This window comes from Tasmannia lanceolata, unplaced genomic scaffold (genome assembly GCF_043159265.1).
Source record: "Tasmannia lanceolata isolate RefF3 unplaced genomic scaffold, GAP_Taslan_0.1 ptg000112l, whole genome shotgun sequence".
Lineage (NCBI taxonomy): Eukaryota > Viridiplantae > Streptophyta > Magnoliopsida > Canellales > Winteraceae > Tasmannia > Tasmannia lanceolata.
In genome coordinates, this window is record NW_027518789.1 from 486,996 (window position 1) to 508,062 (window position 21,067).

Consider the following 21,067-nt stretch of genomic DNA (forward strand, 5'->3'; position numbering starts at 1 on the left):
CCAAGGCTTTTAAGAAGAACATGCCAGTGGTAAAGAACAAGAACTTTAAAAAGAAGTCAACCAACGGCAACGACGGTTGCTTCCATTGTGGAAAGACTAGACATTGGAAGCAGAACTGCAAGAGCTATCTAGCTACCCAGTAAGGCAACAAGCCTACCTTAGGCATGTCTCAAGTGTTTGTTGTTGAAACCAATATGATTGGACCAATATTTTCCTGGTGTGTGGACACAGGTGCGACCTCACACATCTGCAATATGTTGCAGGGATTGAGGAAAATCAAAAGGTTGACTTAGGGTGAGCTCACCCTACAGGTTGGAACTGAAGCAACAGTTGCGGTCCAAGCTGTAGGAGATTACTTTTTGACGTTCTCAGGCGGTTATCTAATATTAAAGGATTGTCTCTATGTACCTTCAATAAGAAGGAATTTAATTTCAGTTTCAAAATTGTTTGATGATGGATATTTTACTAGTTTTAATAAAAGTTCTATTTTTAGTAAAAAGGTAAATTCCTTAATGGTGAAAGGTGCAATGGCCTATACTTAATTAACGCCTTAGAGAATGTGAGTAATGTTGAGAATATTCCAAGTGTTGATGGTCCAAACCTCAAAAGGGCAAGGGACACGGTAATTTCGATACATCTTTGGCATCTTCGATTAGGTCTGTAGCCACCCCATTTTGACCGAACCCCTTTACATGTTATTTTGAATAAAAACCTAATAAATGAATGATTTAGAGTCCCAAATTGTACCCTTTGGTAGGTTAGGATCCCAAGTAGGTCCCTTTAAAATTTCGTCAAAATTTGTTGAAAAATGCCCAATAAGACAAACCAAATTAGAATTGTAGTGCAAAAGAGGAATGAAATATCTTGTAAGCCAGCCAGTTTTTACACTAGAGCAGAAAGGGGTGCATTATCCCTGTAAAGTCGCACATGAAGAGTTTTATTTGAAATTACCCATTTTTTTAGTCAAAGCACAAAATATACATAAAAGAGGATTGTTTGGGGAAACTTATGGGGGTAAAAAATTAACACACTTTTTCTATAAATAGGAGATTAAGGGCCCTCATTTGGGGATCTCTCTTCTAAATCTAGGGTTTGTGCTTAATAGAGAGAGAGCTTTCTAGAGAGAGAAGATTTTAGAGAGAGAGAATTCTAGAGTGAGAAAGAGATCTAGAGAGAGAAAGAATGATGGGAAGAAGCTTGCAAGGAAAGATCCAAGAGAAGAGCAATGGGTTAGTAGATTTCGAGTTTTTTTTTAAAATCTAGCCTAAAATGAAAAATCTAAGTGGAAAATGCTTAAAATGGTTTGATCTAGCAACCTAGGGCTAAAATCTACCAAATATGTTTAAAAATATGTCTCATATAAAGATCTAAAGTAATTCACCTCAGATTTAGAGTTCTAGTTGATGTTCGATGTGAAAATAGCAAAACAAGGTGATGTCCAACCTCATTTTTACCATTTTTATCAATTTTTGGTTGGAATTTGTGGAAATGTTTTGCGTAGAGGTGTAGAGTTCGTTGAGATCTTCGATTTGGCATATTATGGCCCAAAATTGGGCAAGAAACGAAGAAGTTATGCCAATTTTAAGATTTCAGCTGAAAATTTAGGTTAAAATGGTGAATTCTTGGATGATTTTTGTGAAAATCTTTAGATCTGATGTGTGAGGCTTTGGAATTCAAACATATATGTATTAATATATGTGTAATTTGAATATCTAGTGAAATATATGATAGATCTAGGGTTTTGATGTTAAATGCTCTTGCAAGATGTTGAAAAACCTCAAAATTACATGCTGTCTAGATTTTTTTCATCATTTTTTATAATTTTCGGTCATATCTGAAAGGAATGGACTACTTAAGGTTGTAGAGCATTTCAAGATCTTCAATTTGGCATATTATGGCCTTAATTTGGCAGAAGGATGAGAGAGTTACGCTCTTTTTAAGTTTCAGCCATTCAATGTGTTAATTTTTTTTAAGTTTTTTGAAAATTTATCGCGTCGAGTAACTTCTGGACTGCTTCTGGCCGGATTCGGCCGGAGTTATAAAAGAATGTTGTTCGTCATGAGATTTTCTAAAACTTTGTCTGTGTGTGCATTTTTTCAGAAACAATGTCTGGTGTGTCAAAAATCAACTTCAAAATTTCAGTTCTCGTAAAACTGTTTGCTGTAACAGAAGATTGTCAGCCATATTTGAGGCACTTCCGGCTGGATCCGGCCGGAGCCATAGAATACAAAGTTGTTCGTCATGAGATTTTCTAAAACTTTGTCCTTGAGCAATTTTTTCCAGAAACGATGTTTTGAGAGTCAAAACTGAGCACGAACTCTCAGCTAAAACACTAATGTGCCTTTTAATGGCGATATGCCGGAAATGGCTGTTTTCCAGCCACTTTCAGCCAGAACCAGATGACGTGGTTAACTAAGAATGTCACTCATGCTGAGATCTACAGTTTTAATTAGTAGGGTTTTTTATGGTTTTCATGCTTGAGGGGTCCAAAATTCAATGCAAAGTTGCATTTTTCACACTATATGACAAGTACGCAATTTTTTGAAAATCATGGACAACATGAGCTCTAATCATTTTTAGTGGTTGTTTTTTGATGTTTTGAACTTGGTAGCAAGTCATGAATCATTTTTTGGATGTTTGCCATTATTTACTTGACATTTTTAGGACATTTTTGTGAAAATTGCATCTTTAGTTGTGATTTGCTTTTATTGCTTTTCAAAGCTATTTTGGGCTTAAATCACTTTTAATGCTTATAGTTGGATATGATGAGCATGCTAACGAGTTTTAAATCATATATTGAATAATTTTCATGAATTGTTTGGTAGAAATTTTGCCTTTTTTTCCTTTTTTGGTTGTTTTGAGCTTAGATTAATTCAAATGGATGCTTTTGATTAAGTTGAGCATGCTGGCTGATTATAAATCATATATAGAGTAATTCTTATAATTTATTTTAAATTTTTGTTCATTTTTAGTAAAATTTGCATGTTGTATTGTGTGCTTTCAATACCATCTCAATGCTAAGTGATTGAAATCAATGATTTATGCAAACAAATGATTTAATCATGAGCAAACCTGAATAAAACATGCTGAAAATATCTAAAAGAAGCTGAAATTAAGCATTAAAAGATGCTAGGACCTTGCTAGAGACACTACGAACATGCTTGCTCTATTCTTCCGGTTCTTGAACTAAATGACAACTTGGCATCTAAAACTCATAAGATCACTTCTAAAACATGTTTAAACCTTCTGAATCTTGCAAAGAGTCATCCAGAGCCCCATTAGGAGACATGTTTTGTCTCAATAAGGTAGTTCTCCTTTGGAGACCAGCCTTGTCATATTAGCGAAGCATTTAAGAAGACTTAATTTGGTTTAGTTGTCAATCCCTATTTATCATTGCAGGGGCAATGGAAGGGATACTTGGAGCTCACCTTTGTGTCTAGAAGACTTGCCCAGTTTTACTAGAGCCCATGTTTATCTCCTCTTCTTCTAGAGAGAGTCTTTGATTTATTTACCCTTTTGTAGCGTTAATGAAATTAGCTAATCTTGGTAAATCCTATACTACTGATGAGCTTGTGAGTAAGTTGCTTAGGTCACTTCCTCCACATTGGAATCCAAAAGTCACTGCCATACAAGAATCAAAGGATCTCAAGACGCTAACTATGGAAGAGCTTGTAGGATCTCTTATCATCTATGAGATGCTCCTTACTAGCCGACAAGAGGAGAAGAAGCCAAAAGAGAAAGAAAAAGAGAGTAGATCTCTAGCTCTAAAGGCCTCCAAGATAGACTCATCATCCTCAAGTGAGGCGGATAGTGATGAGGAAGAAGCGTTAAGAAAATTTAAAAGCTTATGGAGAAAAAGCACAAAAAGGACAAAAAGAAGAAGACAGAAGAAAGTGAAGTTGAGGGAGTTATAAGATGTTACAATTGTAAGAAGACGGGAAACAAAAGACCGGAGTATCCACTTCTCAAGTCATCTTCCTCAAAGTACAAGGAAAGAAGGATTGGAAGAAGAACAAGGGTCTTGTAGCTGCTTGGGATGCTTCTAGCACCTCGGGAAAGAGCTCAAGTGAAGGGGAAGCTAATAAGGATGATCTTTGCTTCATGGCATTCACCCATGAAGATGAGGTAAATTCTAACCCCTCTTATAATTCATCAAGTAGTGATAGTGAAAAAAAATCTTATGATGAATTGTGCATAACCTTGCATTCTCAAATTTCAAAAAATAAAGTTCAAAAGAAATCTATTTCAAAATTAGAAAATAAACTTGATGTCTTGAGAAATGAATCTTCTTCTTCCAAATCTCAAGCTAAAGTACAACTTGATAATTTTAAACTTGAGATTGAAACCCTTAAGGGTAGTTTGGATGAGAAAACTTACCAAATTGTTAAACTTCAAGATGTGGCAAGCTCTTCCAAATCTTATGAAGATGACACTAATGATTTTTTAAATCAAATAACCCATTTTCATAATGAAAATGAAAGGTTAAGATTACGTCTCCATGGATTCTTAAATGGTGATAAAATTATTGACATAATCTTGAAGAAGGCTAGTCATAGACCTAATCATACAATTTATGATAGGACTAGTCTATCTAACCGTCATGTTAGATGCCATTATTGTGGAATCAATGGTCATTACCAATTCTAATGTGCATCTAAAATTAGGGATTGTGGTGGAACCAAGAAAGCTTGGGTTCCAAAAGCCCCCATATGATTCTATTCATATGTGCTTAGATTAGGGGCTTGCACTTAAAATTGAATATCTTTTTATGGTTATTTAAATATCCTCTCTTGTGTTGAATAAAAACTTTAAATAGGGGGAGTTCTATGTTTGTCTTTTTCCTTAAAAAGGGGGAGCTTAAATTAGTAAATTTCATCCCCTTGATTTTCTTATACCCCATCTTTTTGATAGATGCCAAAGGGGGAGAAAAATCTAGATAAAAATCTAGTGTAAGGAAATATATGTTTGCTTTTAGTGGAAAATCTCTTGTGCTTGTCATCATCAAAAAGGGGGAGATTGTAAGCCCAATGGTTCCCACCTTGGCATTCCCATCTTATTTTGATGATTCCAATACACAAGTGATTTAAGATCACTAATGTGTTTGAATGTCTAAGTTGTAGATCATAATTGTGCTAAGACAAGATTGGTTGGATTGAGGCCAAGAAGCTCTCATTGGACCGCATTAGGAAGGCCAAAGACATCGGAGATCCAAGACGCATGAAGACTTGAAGCATCGCATTGAAGATCAAAGTCTATTAGAATGTATAAGATCCAATCCTAGTATTAGATTTTAAGAGGCATAAATTAAGTAAATAAACACACACCCTAAATGTTTAAGTGATTGTCCTTGTGGTGTTCCAACACTTTGGAACCCTCATAACAATCCCAACTTGGTGGAAGCCCAAAAACATGAATTGAAAATCTGCTTGACATAGGCTTCTCGGAACTCCGAGAGAATTCTCAAAGCTCCGAGCTCGGAACTCCGAGAGATTCCTCGGAGCTCCGAGAAATGGTCCAGTAGCATTTTTGCAACTTCTATTTCAATTCCCGGAACTCCGAGATAATCTCTCGGAACTCCGAGAACACTATAACGGGAAGAAATTTGTGACCGTTGGGAACTTTGCCAGAATTATGACTATGCCCCTCAAACGGTCATATTTGGTTTTTCTATATATATGGGTATTCCCACCTTCCCAATTATCAATCCTAACACTCTAAAATCCTATTGGAATATCTTAAGGGTGAATCAAGCTTGTTTATGCCTCTCATCCTCTAGATTTAGGATTTGGATCATTAGGCTCAAATTTGTACCTGTAGACACCCCATTTTGACCGGACCCTAAATAACCGTCGTTAGGGTAGAAACCTTTTTAAACTAGTGTTTTAATGTCCCAAATTTGTTCCTAGAATAGGTTAGGGTCTCATTTAGGTCCCCGTAAATTTTCGTCTGAATCCGTCGCGGTTTGCCTAGCAAGCGGACGATGTTTGTAGAGTAGTGTAGTGTAGGAATAAGGGTGGCGATTCAGCCAGAAGCGGGGGTGTGCAGGAATTTAGAAAACCAGTTCAAATTTTCTATAATGGGTTGTCCAGGCAGAAGCAGGGGTATGCGGATTAGTGTGTAGCATAATTAGGGGGTGTATTATCCTGAAGCAGGGCAATTTCGTAATTTGCAAAGATGCTTTTCTTCCCGTCCAAGTCACCATTAAGGCCTAAGCTAGGTTAGTGAGAGCTTTAGGACTAGAATTAGCCAGGGGGGAATCCTATGTAGATTAGGCTTCCTTTGATCCCAGCCCTTAAACAAAAGCTGATTTGAAGGGCTAGGATCAAGGGGAGGGAGATATTTTCCATAAAATTTCCCCCCTCCGCCATTGCCCGAGGCCCCTCCCTGTAAGTTAGGAGATGTACAAAACGCATTGATGGGGACTGTCCAAAGGAGAGGAAGGGGGCAGAATATATCATCTTTTTTCTGGACCATTTCTTTCCTGGGCCCCCCTGTTGAGAAAGGAGTAGTCATAAATATGCATAGAGGGTGGTTGTCCTGGGGGAAGAAGGGTCGAATTTATTATTACCCTATATAATCACCTAACGAGTTAGGGTTGAGGAGGATTTTTCTTTTTCTTCGTTCGAAGCAGAGGGAGAGAAAAAAAACCAGAGAGAAAAAGAGAGAGAGAGAGAGGAAGAAAAAGAAGGAGAAGGAGGCAACCACCTCCGCACCCATTTCCCTAACATCCAAATCCCACCTCATCTCCACCTTCTTCTCCACTTTTCCATCGGTCGGCCACCTTTTCTTCCTCCCCAACCATCATTTTCTCCGGCGGAAACCCACCTCCTGCATCTACCCCATCATCTTCCACCTCAAAACCCACCCACCGCCTATCTCTCCATCCCAAACCCCATTCCATTTCCGACCCAAACCCACTCGTTCCATCTTCTACCTACAGCCGCATCCCCCATTTCTCTGCAACTCCGACCACCATCCCCATCTCCGGCCATCCGCCCCTTTCAAACCCTTGAAGCCCTCCCCTCCATTTCCCACCGGAATCCGAGACTCACGCTACCTCCACCACCTCCAACCCAATTTCAACAAAACCTCCATTTCAAGTGAAACCCACTTCGAAACCCATTTCTCCACCTTCGGCCTTCATCTCCACGTTGCCACCATAACCTCATCCTCTCCTCACTACCTCTCCACAAAATTCGTCACTACCATCAAACCTAAACCCACTTCCATTTCCTCTTCATAGATCCCATCTTCCATTGCCTCATTTCATTTCCCCTAAATCCAGCAGACCCCATTTTCCCCTTCATTTTTGCTATACAACCATCAACAAACCGTATTTTTCTCCCGAACCTCCATTTATTCTGGTCACATTTCGTCGGAATCCGGCCAAGCCACCATCAACCCCAATTCCATCAACCCTACTTCATTAAACTTGAGATTTACAACCCATTTCCATCTTTAAAACCCATATCCAAACCCCATTCCATTGCTATTTCTTAATTCCTCTGCAAACCCATTTCTCTAATCCATCATCAGAGACCATCTTCGGAACCCATTTCTCTTTTCCTCGATCATTCGATCCTACAATCGGGCCGAGATCTCCATCCTCATTTTCCCCCTATCGCCATCATCACTACTATTTCAAACCTCAGAGGCCATTTTTGTCCAGTGGCAATTCCAACCTCGGTCATAGGATCCGAAGGATTACAAGGATAGTGTTCAGCACATTAGCACGCTATCTAGCGGACTACATTCTGCCTCATTGCAAGTATAATCCCCTACACTCTGTAAGTGATCCATCCCTTTGAATGTTTAAAGTTTGTTCCCTCTGAATTTCATGTGGTTATGTTTTTTTTTTTTTTTTTCTTTCTTCGTTTTGTCTTTGTTTTGAGCATATGTTTGTTCTTGGGATGTTATGCTAGTTATGGTGACATGGGCTGTAGGTCTGTCATTACAATCCTTGGGGTTTAGAAGAAAGCATATCTGGAAATTCTTATGTCCCTCCTTGATATATTTACTCTCTGACCTGCCCCTGCACCTCATTTTGATGGATGTTTGTTTCAATGTTGGTGTTGAATGGGTTGTTTTGAATGGGTTTTGATGCCTTCGTTTGCCCTATTTTTTATTATTCTCCTCGGTATCTTTGATTTAGTAAAATACAAGATGAGGTAGTGCAATTGTGTGACTGTGATTGTGAAGGCATCATTTCCATGGAATGGTTACAGGGAGCTGATATCCATACCACTGCATTTTATAATGGCACTACTGTGTGGTTTCCCATTCACACAATTGATTTTGGTGGCTATTTGTTCATGTTGCAGATATCACCCCCCCTGTTTTAAGATATTAGCAGTGCTATGCTTTAATAATTCACAAATGTATCTTGCCTCTTTGCTTCTCTGATTTGGGCTGCTTGGGACACAAAAGATTGGACCGCATTGTGTCACAAATGCTATCAGAGCTTCTTTGCATGCCTCGATCTGCATATGTATAGACCTTTCTCTTGTCTTGCAATTTATGAATGAGCCCTAGCAGTGTGCGCATTTCGTGCTTTTAACTTGAAGATTATGTGAGTGTCCCCCCTAGTACCGTGTTTATGCATTTGAAATTTGGAATAGAAAGTCATCGGGCTTCTAAGTAGTTGCTCCTTGAGTGGATTTACTTTATCAGCCCGATTACGTGTTCGGCTCATGAATCGGCCCTGTGGTCATTTTGGGGTCATCTATTGACTTCATTAGTTCCTCATTCGGCATAGGGGGTGGTTGCAATTATTAAAATAAAATAGTGCTCATGTAGCTTTCTCAATAGTGGTTTTGCCATGGCTTAGTGATGGCGCCTAGCCTGTCCATTTCTTTCTTAGCACGTTTGTCTCATAGGGGTAATAACTGGTTTAGCTCTTAGGAATTTTGCGACCCCAATTAGCGAAAATCTTATTCCCTTGGATGCGGGCCCCCTTTCAGAGTCTTAGAGATTTTATTCGTGGTTGAGATCTTCTTTAGAATTCCGAGTTGCTCCTTCGGGTTAGGGCGATGAAGGCGCTAGCCCAAGCCCATCCTTAGGGGACTTGCTCAGTCCAAGTAGCGCTCCCCTCTTTTGTTTAGTAGGCCTACCCGACCTTTTGGATTTCTTTTAACCATTTTTTTAAAAGAACCCTTCTCTGGGCAATGATAAGGTTACTTGGAGCCCGTCTTTATGTTTTGTGGCTCACCGCTTCGCACTTGGATCTGCACAAGTTGATGTCCCCTGTATGCACTGAAATTTTTACTAATTGGAATTATCATAATCTTTTGATATTTCTAATACTCTTCTTATCTTAAGCATTGAGTTAGGTTCTGAAGACAATAATGAATGGACTGTTCAGGTGAGATTATCTTGAATCTTATCATATTTGTTTAATTTTATTTAAATAAATTGTTTTAGGAAAGAAGGAGATCAGATGACTACTCTATTCGATATTATCGACATGAGTACTGTCTGATTTCAAGGCGGGATTAGAAATATTATCATGTGTATTATGGTATCAGATGATTACTTTAGCATCATCTGATTTCATCCCCATATTGGGGTGGTGACTAATTTATGTTGTTTATCATTTTATGATTGCTATAGGTTGTGTATTTTTTTTATTGAAAATTCTTCTTTGCTTAGCACTTGTTTTTTTTTTAAGAATAGAATGGAATTTGCGATTATCTGGTAGCATTTTCTTCTCTCTTTGATAGACTAACACAGTCTTACAGATTTCTGTTAAATTTCTTTAGATACTAGAATCCCCTCTCATTGCGAGGGCGATGAAGGCGCTAGCCCAAGCCCATCCTTAGGGGACTTGCTCAGTCCGAGTAGAGCACCCCTCCTTTGCATATAGGAGACTTGCCCAGTCTCATTCTCTTGCTAAACCTCCTCTTTGTGTGTCGTTTGGTTTTGGGAGAACACCCTACTCGGCTTGGCAGCATACCCCTACCCTTATGGGTATTGGGTTGCACATTTGTTGCACCCTAGGGCTAGGCACCTGTCCGGCCCGGCTGGGTGTTTTACCTTTGCCAAATATGCAAAGGGTGTCTTATTCCTTTTTATGTCATTTGTGTCTCGGAGACAAGCTTTCTCTCATGTAGAGAGTTTCCCCTTTAGGAGGCTTACCTAGCCTCATGTTAGAGTGGCCTCTTCTTTTAGAGTGAGTCTTTGACTCGGTAGTGTTATTAGAGAGTCTCTGACTCATTTGTTCCCCTCTTTAGTGTTGTTAGTTCCGAGTTTCTCCTTTAGAGTTGTTGATTACTTCGCTTTGATTAGAGGCTAACTTAGTCTTGTTAGAGCTTTGCTTGCTTAGGGATCTTCGATCGTTTTCTCTCTTCTTGGGACGCTATCTTTCTTGTTGTGGTTCGTCTCTTTGAGGCGTTAGTTGCTTGTTTGGGGTTTCCCCTTTTTGCTTTAGGGCTTTGCCCTAGTTTATGGTTATGCTTGTTTGTTCTCTGTAAGAGTGAATTCATCTAAAGGTCCTGAGCATTGGAAAAGCTTTAAAATCCAAAAACATTAGAAATTTAAAACTCAAACATTTGAAAACTTTAAAAATATCAAAAACATTTGAAAATATAAAAAACCTTAAAAAATCTGAAGTGTGAGTGTTTCTTTTAGAAGCGTAGTTTGAGAGTTCGTTTCAAACTATGTTGGCTTGATCCTCTTCCACGAGGTACGTAGTGCAGCTTGGGATTCTTATCCCAGGTCCAGCCAAACCTTTGTAAATGAATCATTCAAACTCTTTAAAAAAGTACAAAAAGATTTCATAAACCTGTTTTCGAAAAATCTTCCTCTAGAGTTAGGACTTTGTCCTAGAAGGAGCGTTTTAGAGTTAGGGGTTTGTCTTTGGTTTTAGTCTTTGATTTGTTGTGTGCTTGTTTGCGTTTGTTTTAGAGTTAAGAGTTTCGTCCCAGGTGTGTTGTTTGATTGTTGTGTGTTTTGTTTGTGTTTGTGTTAGAGTTAGGAGTCTGTTTCGCCTCCGTCCGGTCAGTTGGCGATTCACATCGCCGACTGATGACTAGGTCTAGGATGCATTAGCGATCCCATTGTTTTCCTTAGGACGAACAGCCTAGTTACACATAGGTTGTAGGAACCACCTGCATTAGCTTAGGGCTAACCTGCATTTAGTTGGGGCATATAGGGTGTCCTAAAATCTACAATTCACTGGAATCTAAATAATCGTACAAGAAGCTTTAAGAACTAGTCCGGTCTTTTAGATCGAGTCTAAGATAGAGGTCTAGGTGTCTTAGGCATCATAGCTTAGAATAGGCGCGAAGAACTACGTTGCCTTGATTCTCGTGGAGGCGGGGAGACGTAGGCTTCTTTGGATGGACATCAGACCATCCGAGGACTCGGGCTAAATCGTTTAGAGTCTTAGGATTTGTTGTTTTGTTATGTTGTATGTTTTGATATGTTCTCTTACTTTCTTGTGCAGACCTATACCTTTAGCTGTAGCATGCATGCGTTTGTTCACTAGAACTTAGACACCAGTTAGGCATGTCACTCATAACCTAGCAATCATTAGGTGACACATCTTTTATCTTACTTTGTGTGTGTTTATTATTTCATCCCCGAGTCATGCATGATTAGGTAGACGTTCACTTGGGGATATTTGTTCCCATTTCATATGATTTTTACCCAAACTTCTTCGAAGTTAATGAAAAATGGCATAAGAGACCAAGTGTTCGCACTCGGGCGAATTGGGGGCGCTCTTCGGACCTTCTCCATTCGTCATCTGGCACGGACCTTTTGTATCTCTGGTTATCCATTGCAAACAGAGCATTTGTTTTGGTTCCATGGCGTGTCCATGGATGGCGACTCTGAGTTATTTTTAGATATATCTTGGTTTCGAGCCCTGGCTCCGGATCAGGATGTATCTCTTTCTTTTTATATCGCCACTCATGCTATGCTGTGAGGGTGGCAACAGTTTCGAGAGTTCCTTGGTAGAGCTCTCCTTCACGTTGTGGAGATCTTAGAGGATTGCAGGAGGGATCTCGCGTCCCTCGGCACCGTCCTCGGATCGGGTTCCACAGGCTGGCGACTCTGCTGGGGAGTTCTTGAAACATTGCCTTACTCTTTAATAATGCCATTTTTATTAACTTTGGAGAAGTTTGAACTAAAATCATTTTAAATGGGAATTCTATCGTTAGAATCCAGGGGCACCAGATAGGTGCGTAATTAAAACAAGGGATTCACACACTGCACATCATATGTTATCATATTGTTTATTCTTTACTTCTTTCGTTGTTTTTCATTATTGGCTCTACGGGATAGATTCAATGCGAGCCCGACTGGGATGTTATTACACCCTGATGGTACTGTTGAATCTATTTCCAAGCTATGCGCCGGTGCTGCAGCTGTAGACATTGGGCGTACTTTTGTCTACAGCAGCCGATGAGCAATGAAGCATACTATGTATAACATGGGGCGTACTTGTGTTATACATATTAGGTATGTTTCATACGCATAATACCTGATAGATTGAGTCCGGAGCCCTACTTTGTTTTATAAATTATATATATACTTACTGACTTAGTGAAACCCAAATAGGAAGTACCTGTGTTTATATAAGTATATTGCATTCATGCAGGGTCGAACATGTGTTGCTCACACATGTGGAGCCTAGAGTTAGGAGCTTTGTCCCATTTGTAGACTAGGGTAGCTCATTTTATATGGCTACAGCACGGTCCTAGCACACTCATTAGTCTGTCTTGAGTCGAGACTTCCTTGACTCCGCTAGATTAGAATTAGGGCTGGTGCCCCTGGTTAGGAAATATGTGTATGTATATATACTTATATATACTGATTATGTATATTAGAGTTCTCCTCTTAGTTAGAGTTCTTTATTCATTTTAATCGGTTATATCCATTCTGTATTCGGATCTAGATCTAGTCAGTGGCTTTTGATCGCCGTTACCTTGGCCGTGTTTAGTCCTTGATCTGTTGATTATAGGATTTGACCCGTTGTTGTATGTCCTCGCCTATGGTCAGTCCTTCAGTTACCCTTCTGTGGTAACCATATTTCGAGTTTATCTTACCACCGTTATTCATATACCTTTGGTTGAGTGGTGGGAATCCTTTCTAGCGCCGTTATGCTGCCGAATTTTTTGCAGAATATTTTGAGCATGACCCCTATGCTTTAGAGTTAGTTAAACCATGAGTTTATCTTATCTTGACTTCCTTGTCTAGCCGTTATGCTGTTGAATTTTTCGCAACACATTTTGAGCATGATGGCTATTCTTTAGAGTCAGTTTTCCTTGTCTCGATTCGCTTGTATAGCCTAGATTTAGCTTAGAACCCATGTTTAGTGAGAACTTCTGGTTGATCAGTCGTATTTGTTTCCTTTCAGTTTCACTAGGTTAATGGCCTGTACATGTCGTTCTCGTGGCCACAGTTTTATTTGCTACCCTTTTATTGTATATCCATTCTTTTGTTGTGTCATAGATTCAATTTGTATATCTATTGTTCATTAGGGTATGTGCTCGTTTGTCTCCCCCTTTTGTCTTGAGATCTGGCCGATAGCTCGTTCGCTGTCCTTATGACCATGGTCTATCATGTTGATCCTCTTGATCGTACAGTTATTGGTATTCATCACCAGATTTAGATCCGGTTTATGGCCTACTTCTGTCATCTTATGGCAGTGGTCTATTTTTCTGATCTATTGGCTACCTCCCATCTTTGATGAAAAATTCATTATCACAGATTTTATCCTTTTCATGTAATTGATTGTCAGATTATCCTGGTAGTTTGTCTATACAAGGTTATCCCCGCTCTCTCCTGATCTTTGTCCCATCTGAATTTTAGGTCTGATCATGGCGAATAATTTGTTAGACAAATGGATAGCTGAGACTGTTAAATCTTTTCCGTTAAGATGTGAAGAAAGGAGTGTGGCTGAGCATTTCATCAGCTCTTTTACCCATCTGAATAGTCGCGGTATAAATTGGAAGTTTCTTCAAGCAGCTGCTGGATTTTGGGACCCTGTTTTCCATGTCTTTCGATTTGGGTCTTTTGAACTTTGTCCTATATATGAAGATTGGTGTGCCTTGTTAGAGCTTTCTCCTGAGGGACTTTGGATCCGACCTTCGAGCATAGACTCTCCTCATGATCTTTTTTGCAGATTATTCGAAAATAAGATTGTGAAAACTCTGCATTGCTTAAGAGAGAAAAATGTGCAATTTCAGACCCTCATTGAGTTGTTTTCCAAAAACGTCGATCCTACTGACACCCATTTTCAGGAATGTTGGCGTAATGCCTTAGGCTTTGCAGTCTTTGCACGCCATGTCCTTCGTAGAGACTCCAGTGCCACCCCTTTTACTTTGTTGACGATAGTAGATCAGATAAATGAGAGGAGAAATCCTGTCCCTACCATGCTAGCCGAAACCTTTTATGGCTTAGACCTTATTGCTAGTAAAAAGGTGCAGGATAATTTTTTCGGATGTGCTAAGCTGTTATATGTGTGGCTATGTGAGAAACTCACTATCCTTCAGCCACAAAACAGCATTGAGTACACTCTTAAGAATTTTCCTTCTTGGAAGACAAAGATTAAGTAACCCCAGCTTAATGAGTGGCACCATTGGCTACAGAATGTAGGGGAAGACCAATTTCATTGGGTGAGTCAATCCTGTCCACAAATTATCACCAGCACCTACCCATACTCATTTGTTTATCTTATGGGTTTAGAAAAATCATCTTTCTATGCACCTTTGTGTTTCCCTTGTCAGATTACTGCAAACTCTTGTACTCCTAAGGTTATCACACCACCTAGCTGTGAAGACCTTACTCCTGATCTCATTGCATCCATAGTAGCTGCTTGGAGGGACAAAATCACGGAGAGAAGATCTCCTTTCGCGTCTAAACTTCGGAAGGGAGGAATATTTGGAGGGCCTGCAAACCGGAGAGCTCGGATTGGTGAACCATGAGGATCTTCGGCATGAGATTATCATTTCTTTACTATCTTCATTTGTTTTACTTGAACATAATCAAAGTCAAAGATTGTAATCCCGGTCTCATTATAGATGAAAATATAAAGAAAAGAGTTTTACTTAATACATGTTATAAACAGTTGGCGATTTAAAGTTTCATCAATTTTTATGTTGTCAATCGCCATCTTTGTAATCTGTTTGGATATAATCAATACAAATGTGTTTCTTTTCTTCTCTCTACTTGTGGGATTTACCTGATTTCATTTGTCAATCATTTAATCTAGTTTGTTAACTTCCAATCAGGATTCTGAAAGATAGCAACCATCGCTCCGAAAAAGGGCACCCAAGCTAAACCTACCTGGTCTAGACCTACCTCAGTGTCTAGACTTGTTCGTCACTTCGACCCCACCGCGTTTCCAACGATACCTTTACCCTCTTCACCAGAGTCGTCAGGTTCTTTTGAAGTCAACCAAATGGCTAATGATCCAGTGGACCCCATGATAACTATACAGGAAATGTTGAGAAATATGTGTCGAGATATAGCAGGGCTGAAAGATGAAGTGTCTCATCTGAAAAACCAGAATACTGAAAAGGTCTCTACTTCTAGAGATCCCGCCATTCAGCCTCCTCCGGCCATATCCCCTAACCTCACCCGACCAGTCATCTCTCCCGTAGAGATCGATCTAGAAGAGGAGCAATATGCTGGAGAATATTATGTCCCTCCGGTTAGCAAGGAAAATGAGTTGTTCAATAAGTATGAGAAGATGGCTCGTGACATTGAGAGCATGAAGGTTCAAGCGTCTAAGGGATTCGATATTTCTGAATTTCTCATGTCCCCTAATGCCATATTCCCGCCTAAGTTCAAGGCACCAGACTATGACAAATATGATGGAACTGGGTGTCCGAGAAACCACGTCAGATGGTTCATCACTCTTTCCCAGCAGAATGGCCTAAGTCGAGAGCAGATGGCTCATTTGTTTCCCATGTCTCTTATAGGGGTGGCCAAAAGATGGTTTTTGAGGTTGAAACCAGAGGAGATTAGGACATTGGAAGAAATCTCTAACCGATTCGTAGAGCAGTTCTCTATGGAGGAAGGGATCGAGGTCACCAAAAGAGATATGAAGCTGTTGAAGCAGAATCCTCAGGAGACATTCACATCTTTCATTAGGCGCTGGAGGCGCAAGTCTGCCCAGCTGAGCCATAGAATGTCAGAGGAAGACCAGATAAAGTTGGTCCTCAAGAGCTTGTCTCCGCAGTACTTTCACTTCATGGCACCGCAGCACTATCAGAATTTCGATCATTTGATTAAGACCGGCACCCAGATCGAGGATGCTATTGCTAAGGGCCTCAGAGCCAAGACTCTATCTGATGTCCGAGAAGGGAAGAGGCCTATGATCCAACCAAAGGAAGTACAAGCAGTCAGTTATACCAGACCAGTGGCCAAGCCTGTTGCGGAAGTTGCTGGACCGGCGATAAGGAGGCAATTCAGACAGTTTGACCCATTACCGTATCCACTGCCCATGATACTTAAGAAGTTGATCAGAGACAAGAAGATCAGACTTCCAGATGTCAAACCTGTACCTAATCCACTGCCTGTAAACTGGAGAAGGGATCAATACTGTGAATATCACAGAGGCCCGGGGCACATGACTGAGAACTGTTTGGCCTTGAAGCACGCGATTCAGAACATGATCGATAAAGATGAGCTTGCAGTTGAAAGGCCAAATATCACTCAGAACCCTCTCCCCAACCACCGTGCTGTTGCTCCTCCCACTGCAAACGCTATCTTTGTAGATGAGCCCATCCTTGATCCCTCTGCTCTCATTTGCGCTATTACATCTGACAAAACATATGTTTTGAAGTTTGACGATGAAGAGCTCAGAGAATTCAGAGAAAAAGAACCTTATGTGCTGTCGTTTGACGATGCTGAACTCACTGAGTCATCTTCATCCCATTCATATGTGCTTCAGAATGTTGATATGGAAAAAACAAAGGAAGCCACCTATGTTCTAAGGATGGAGGACTTTGAAGAGGGTGTCAGTAATGCACCTTATGTTTTCAGAATGGAGGAAGACGAACTGTTGTTGCTGGAGGATCAATGTGACGAGATGCGTCACATGACCAGAGGTGGGCGTGTATTCAAACCTCCTCAGTTGAGCGTAGAAAATCCGGCAGAGGTTGCAAGAAACTCAGAAAATCAGAGGCAGAATAAAGTGAGCACAGACGAAGAAGATGAGAGCCTATTAAAGCAGCTGAAGAAGACTCAGGCTAATATCTCGGTATGGGGTTTACTCATGGCCTCATCAAAGCACAGAAAGCTAGTCCTTCAAGAGCTTAATGCAGCGCAAGTTTATATTAATACCTCGCCCCATGAGCTCGTCAGTCTCGTAGCCATGGCCAGAGCAGCAAAAACATTGTCATTCGCTGATGACGATTTACCTCTTGAGGGACGAGACCATACTAAGCCTCTTAAAATCACAGTCACCTGTAACAAGAAAAAGGTGCCAGAGGTGTTGGTTGACAACGGCTCTGCGCTGAATGTTTGCCCGTTAAGCACCGTAGCAACCCTGGGATTCAGTCCTGAGAATTTTATTCCATCCGAGCAGGGTATTCTAGCATATGATGGCACTCGCCGGGATGTAATCGGGACTCTGGTCACTGAGATATAGATTGGCGGAGAGGACTTTGAGGTAGAATTTCAAGTCTTAGATATTAAGGCTTCATTCTTACTGTTGCTTGGCCGTCCGTGGATGCACAAGGTCGGGGTTGTTCCATCTACTCTCCACCAAAAACTGAAGTTCATTCGCAGGAACAGAGTGATAACGGTAAAGGGGGATCCCGATCTTGAGATAGGGCAGATCACTCCGGACTTAACTGAGGAAAGATCCGAAGATGTCAGTTTGACAGGGTTTTCACTAGAGGTGACTACGATCACCTTCAAAGAGGCTTTGAATGAGGAAATTTGTTTCCTGACCAGCACAAATTCAAATGTCATCAGGATGATTCGCCGGCAGGGGTATATCCCAGGTGCTGGATTAGGCAAGTACCATCAGGGTTTGACTGAGTTTCCGGTGTTCAAAGCGTTCAATGGTTTGTTCGGGCTGGGGTACAAGCCTACAGAGAAAGAAATTAGAGAGATGAAGCAGTTAATGCTGAAATGGGCAGAAAATCGTCGCCGTGGGTTGGGACTACCAATGGCGCCTATTGATTTGAAAATGAACGGCCGATTCCGAAAAGAAGGCGCAGCCTTTCCTTTCTGTGGCTTTGCTGAGTTTTGGTTGGATGAGAGCACAGGGCAGATGCTTCCGGGGTTTGAGATTTTCTTCGATCTTGAGCTAGAAGATGAGCCAGTGGGTATGCAGATTATAGAGGCAGAGTCTGAGACTGATTGGGCAGAGCACATAGAGCCGAGCCTTCTGAATTCACTTTTCCAAGAAGGGTCACAGACTGTGGCCGTGATTGGCAAGAGCCCGCTGATACTAGACCCAACTCGTCTTATCACCCCGGCTGAGGAACCTCTGACCAACTGGACTTCTCAAGTCCTACCCCAGGTTATTTTCCAGCACAATCAAATCCCTTCAGAAGAGTCAGTCGTCCGTAAGTACGTGTCAATCTCCGAGTTTGATTCAGAGTCTATTTCTTCTAACAAGTCTTTTGATGCAGGTACCATAGAGGACTATTCTCCCAAGGTCAGTGGTGGTTTTTCTTCTTCTGGCAACATTGAGTTGAAGATTGTCCCCAATAAAGCAGCTGATGTTGTTTCCTCATATAGTTCTGAGTCAGTTGACGCAGGTGTCAACATATCCATCGAGTCTGTAAAAACGAGTCCAAAGTTCATTGTAAACCCCGATGAGGGTAATTCATCTGTTGATGTATTTGATTCAAATTTCAATGAAATAAAGGATTCTTCTTTTGAGTACATTCCTGTCTCTATTTGATCTACTGAATCTGCTCTAAAATCTGATAATCTTAATAATAACAATCAAGACTCCCCCTCTGATGAGGATGCCGACGAAACTCCCCCTGAAATCAGACATATGATCCAACAGGAGGAGAGTCGCCGAGCAAAACCACTTGACGAGGAAATTGAAACTGTGAACATTGGTGATGAAACCTCAATTCAAGAAATAAAGATTGGCAAAACTTTATCTCCTGAAGAACGCGAGGAATTGATCACTCTGCTTAAAGAATTCAAAGAAGTTTTTGCTTGGTCTTACGATGATATGCCAGGATTAAGTGAGGAAATCGTCCAGCACAGATTACCCTTAATCCTTGGTGCTAAACCAAAGAAGCAAAAACTCCGAAAACTCAAAACAGAATGGGAGTTGAAAGTCTATGAAGAAGTGAAGAAATTGTTAGAAGTAAAATTCATCCAGGTGATGGAATATCCTGAATGGCTCGCGAACATAGTACCGGTGCCCAAAAAGGACGGAAAAGTCAGAATGTGTGTTGATTTTAGAGATTTAAACAAAGCAAGTCCTAAGGATGACTTTCCTCTTCCAAGCATTGATCTCCTGGTCGATAACACTGCCGGGCATGCTCTTTTATCCTTTATGGACGGATTCTCGGGGTACAATCAGATTAAAATGGCACCTGAAGACATGTTAAAGACAGCGTTCATTACTCAATGGGGTACATATTGCTACAGGGTGATGCCGTTTGGTTTGAAAAATGCTGGTGCTACATATCAGAGAGCCGCCACGACTCTTCTTCATGATATGATTCACAAAGAGGTTGAGGTTTACGTTGATGACATGATCGTAAAGGGGAAGACTCGGCCTGAGCATACTGTCGCCCTAAGAAAGTTCTTTGAGCGGATCAGGAAGTATCGGCTTCGTCTGTACCCGAGTAAATCTGTATTTGGCGTTACATCAGGAAAACTCTTGGGGTTTATGGTTAGCGAAAGAGGGATCGAAGTAGACCCGCAAAAGATTAAGGCAATTCAAGAAATGCAGCCGCCGAAGACAGAAAGACAGATCCGAGGTTTCCTTGGCAAAGTTCAGTATCTGAGGCGGTTCATAGCACATCTGACGATGACGTGTGAACCCATCTTCAAGCTTCTGAAGAAGAATTCCTCGAAGAAATGGAATGAAGAATGTCAGGAGGCCTTTGAAAAAGTTAAGCGGTGCTTATCTTTACCTCCTGTTCTATCACCTGTCATTCCAGGTCAGCCGTTGTTGTTATACTTGTCTATCACAGATACAGCGATGGGTTGCATGCTTGCTCAGCAGGATTTTGAGTCTAGGAAAGAAAGACCCATCTACTACATCAGCAAGAAGATGCTAGAGTATGAATTAAAATACACTGTTTTGGAGAAGACTTGTCTCGCTTTAGTTTGGGCAACCTAGAGGCTTAGACATTATTTGCTTTCAAACAAGGTTCTTCTGCTTTCGCGAATGGACCCTCTATAGTACTTGTTTGAGAAACCTGCCCTTACAGGAAGGACTGCAAGGTGGTTATTGTTATTGTCTGAGTTCGACATCACTTATGTTACTCAGAAATCAGTTAAGGGGCGGGTTATAGCTGAACAATTGGCTGATGCTCCAGTTGAGGAGAACGCTGTTCTAAAAGCCGAATTCCCTGATGAAGAAATTATGGATATCGAAGAAGAAGAGGTTCTCAGCACCAAGTGGTTAATGTACTTTGATGGAGCCGTAAACAGTCGTGGTCAAGGAGTAGGTGCAGTCTTGGTCTCTCCGAAGAAAGAATACATTCCTATCTCCATCCAGTTGCAGTTCGAGTGCACCAACAACATGGCAGAGTACGAAGCCTGTATTGCCGGACTTGAAGCAGCCTTAGCTTTGCAGATTCAAGATATTGATGTGTTCGGGGATTCCATCCTGATCATTTACCAGATTAATGGGCAATGGAAAACTCGAGAAGATAGATTGATCCCTTATAATATGTATTTGGAATCTCTAGTCCAGAAATTCAAGAGCGTCACATTTACTCACTTGTCAAGGACCAGAAATCATTTTGCTGATGCTTTGGCTACTTTGGCCTCGATGTTAGATATCTCCGCTACAATGGAAGTTCAACCGTTAGCCATCAGACTGCAATGGGCCCCTGCGCACGTAAATGCTATAGAGATTTCAGCTAGATGTCCAGATGGGAAACCTTGGTACACAGACATCAGA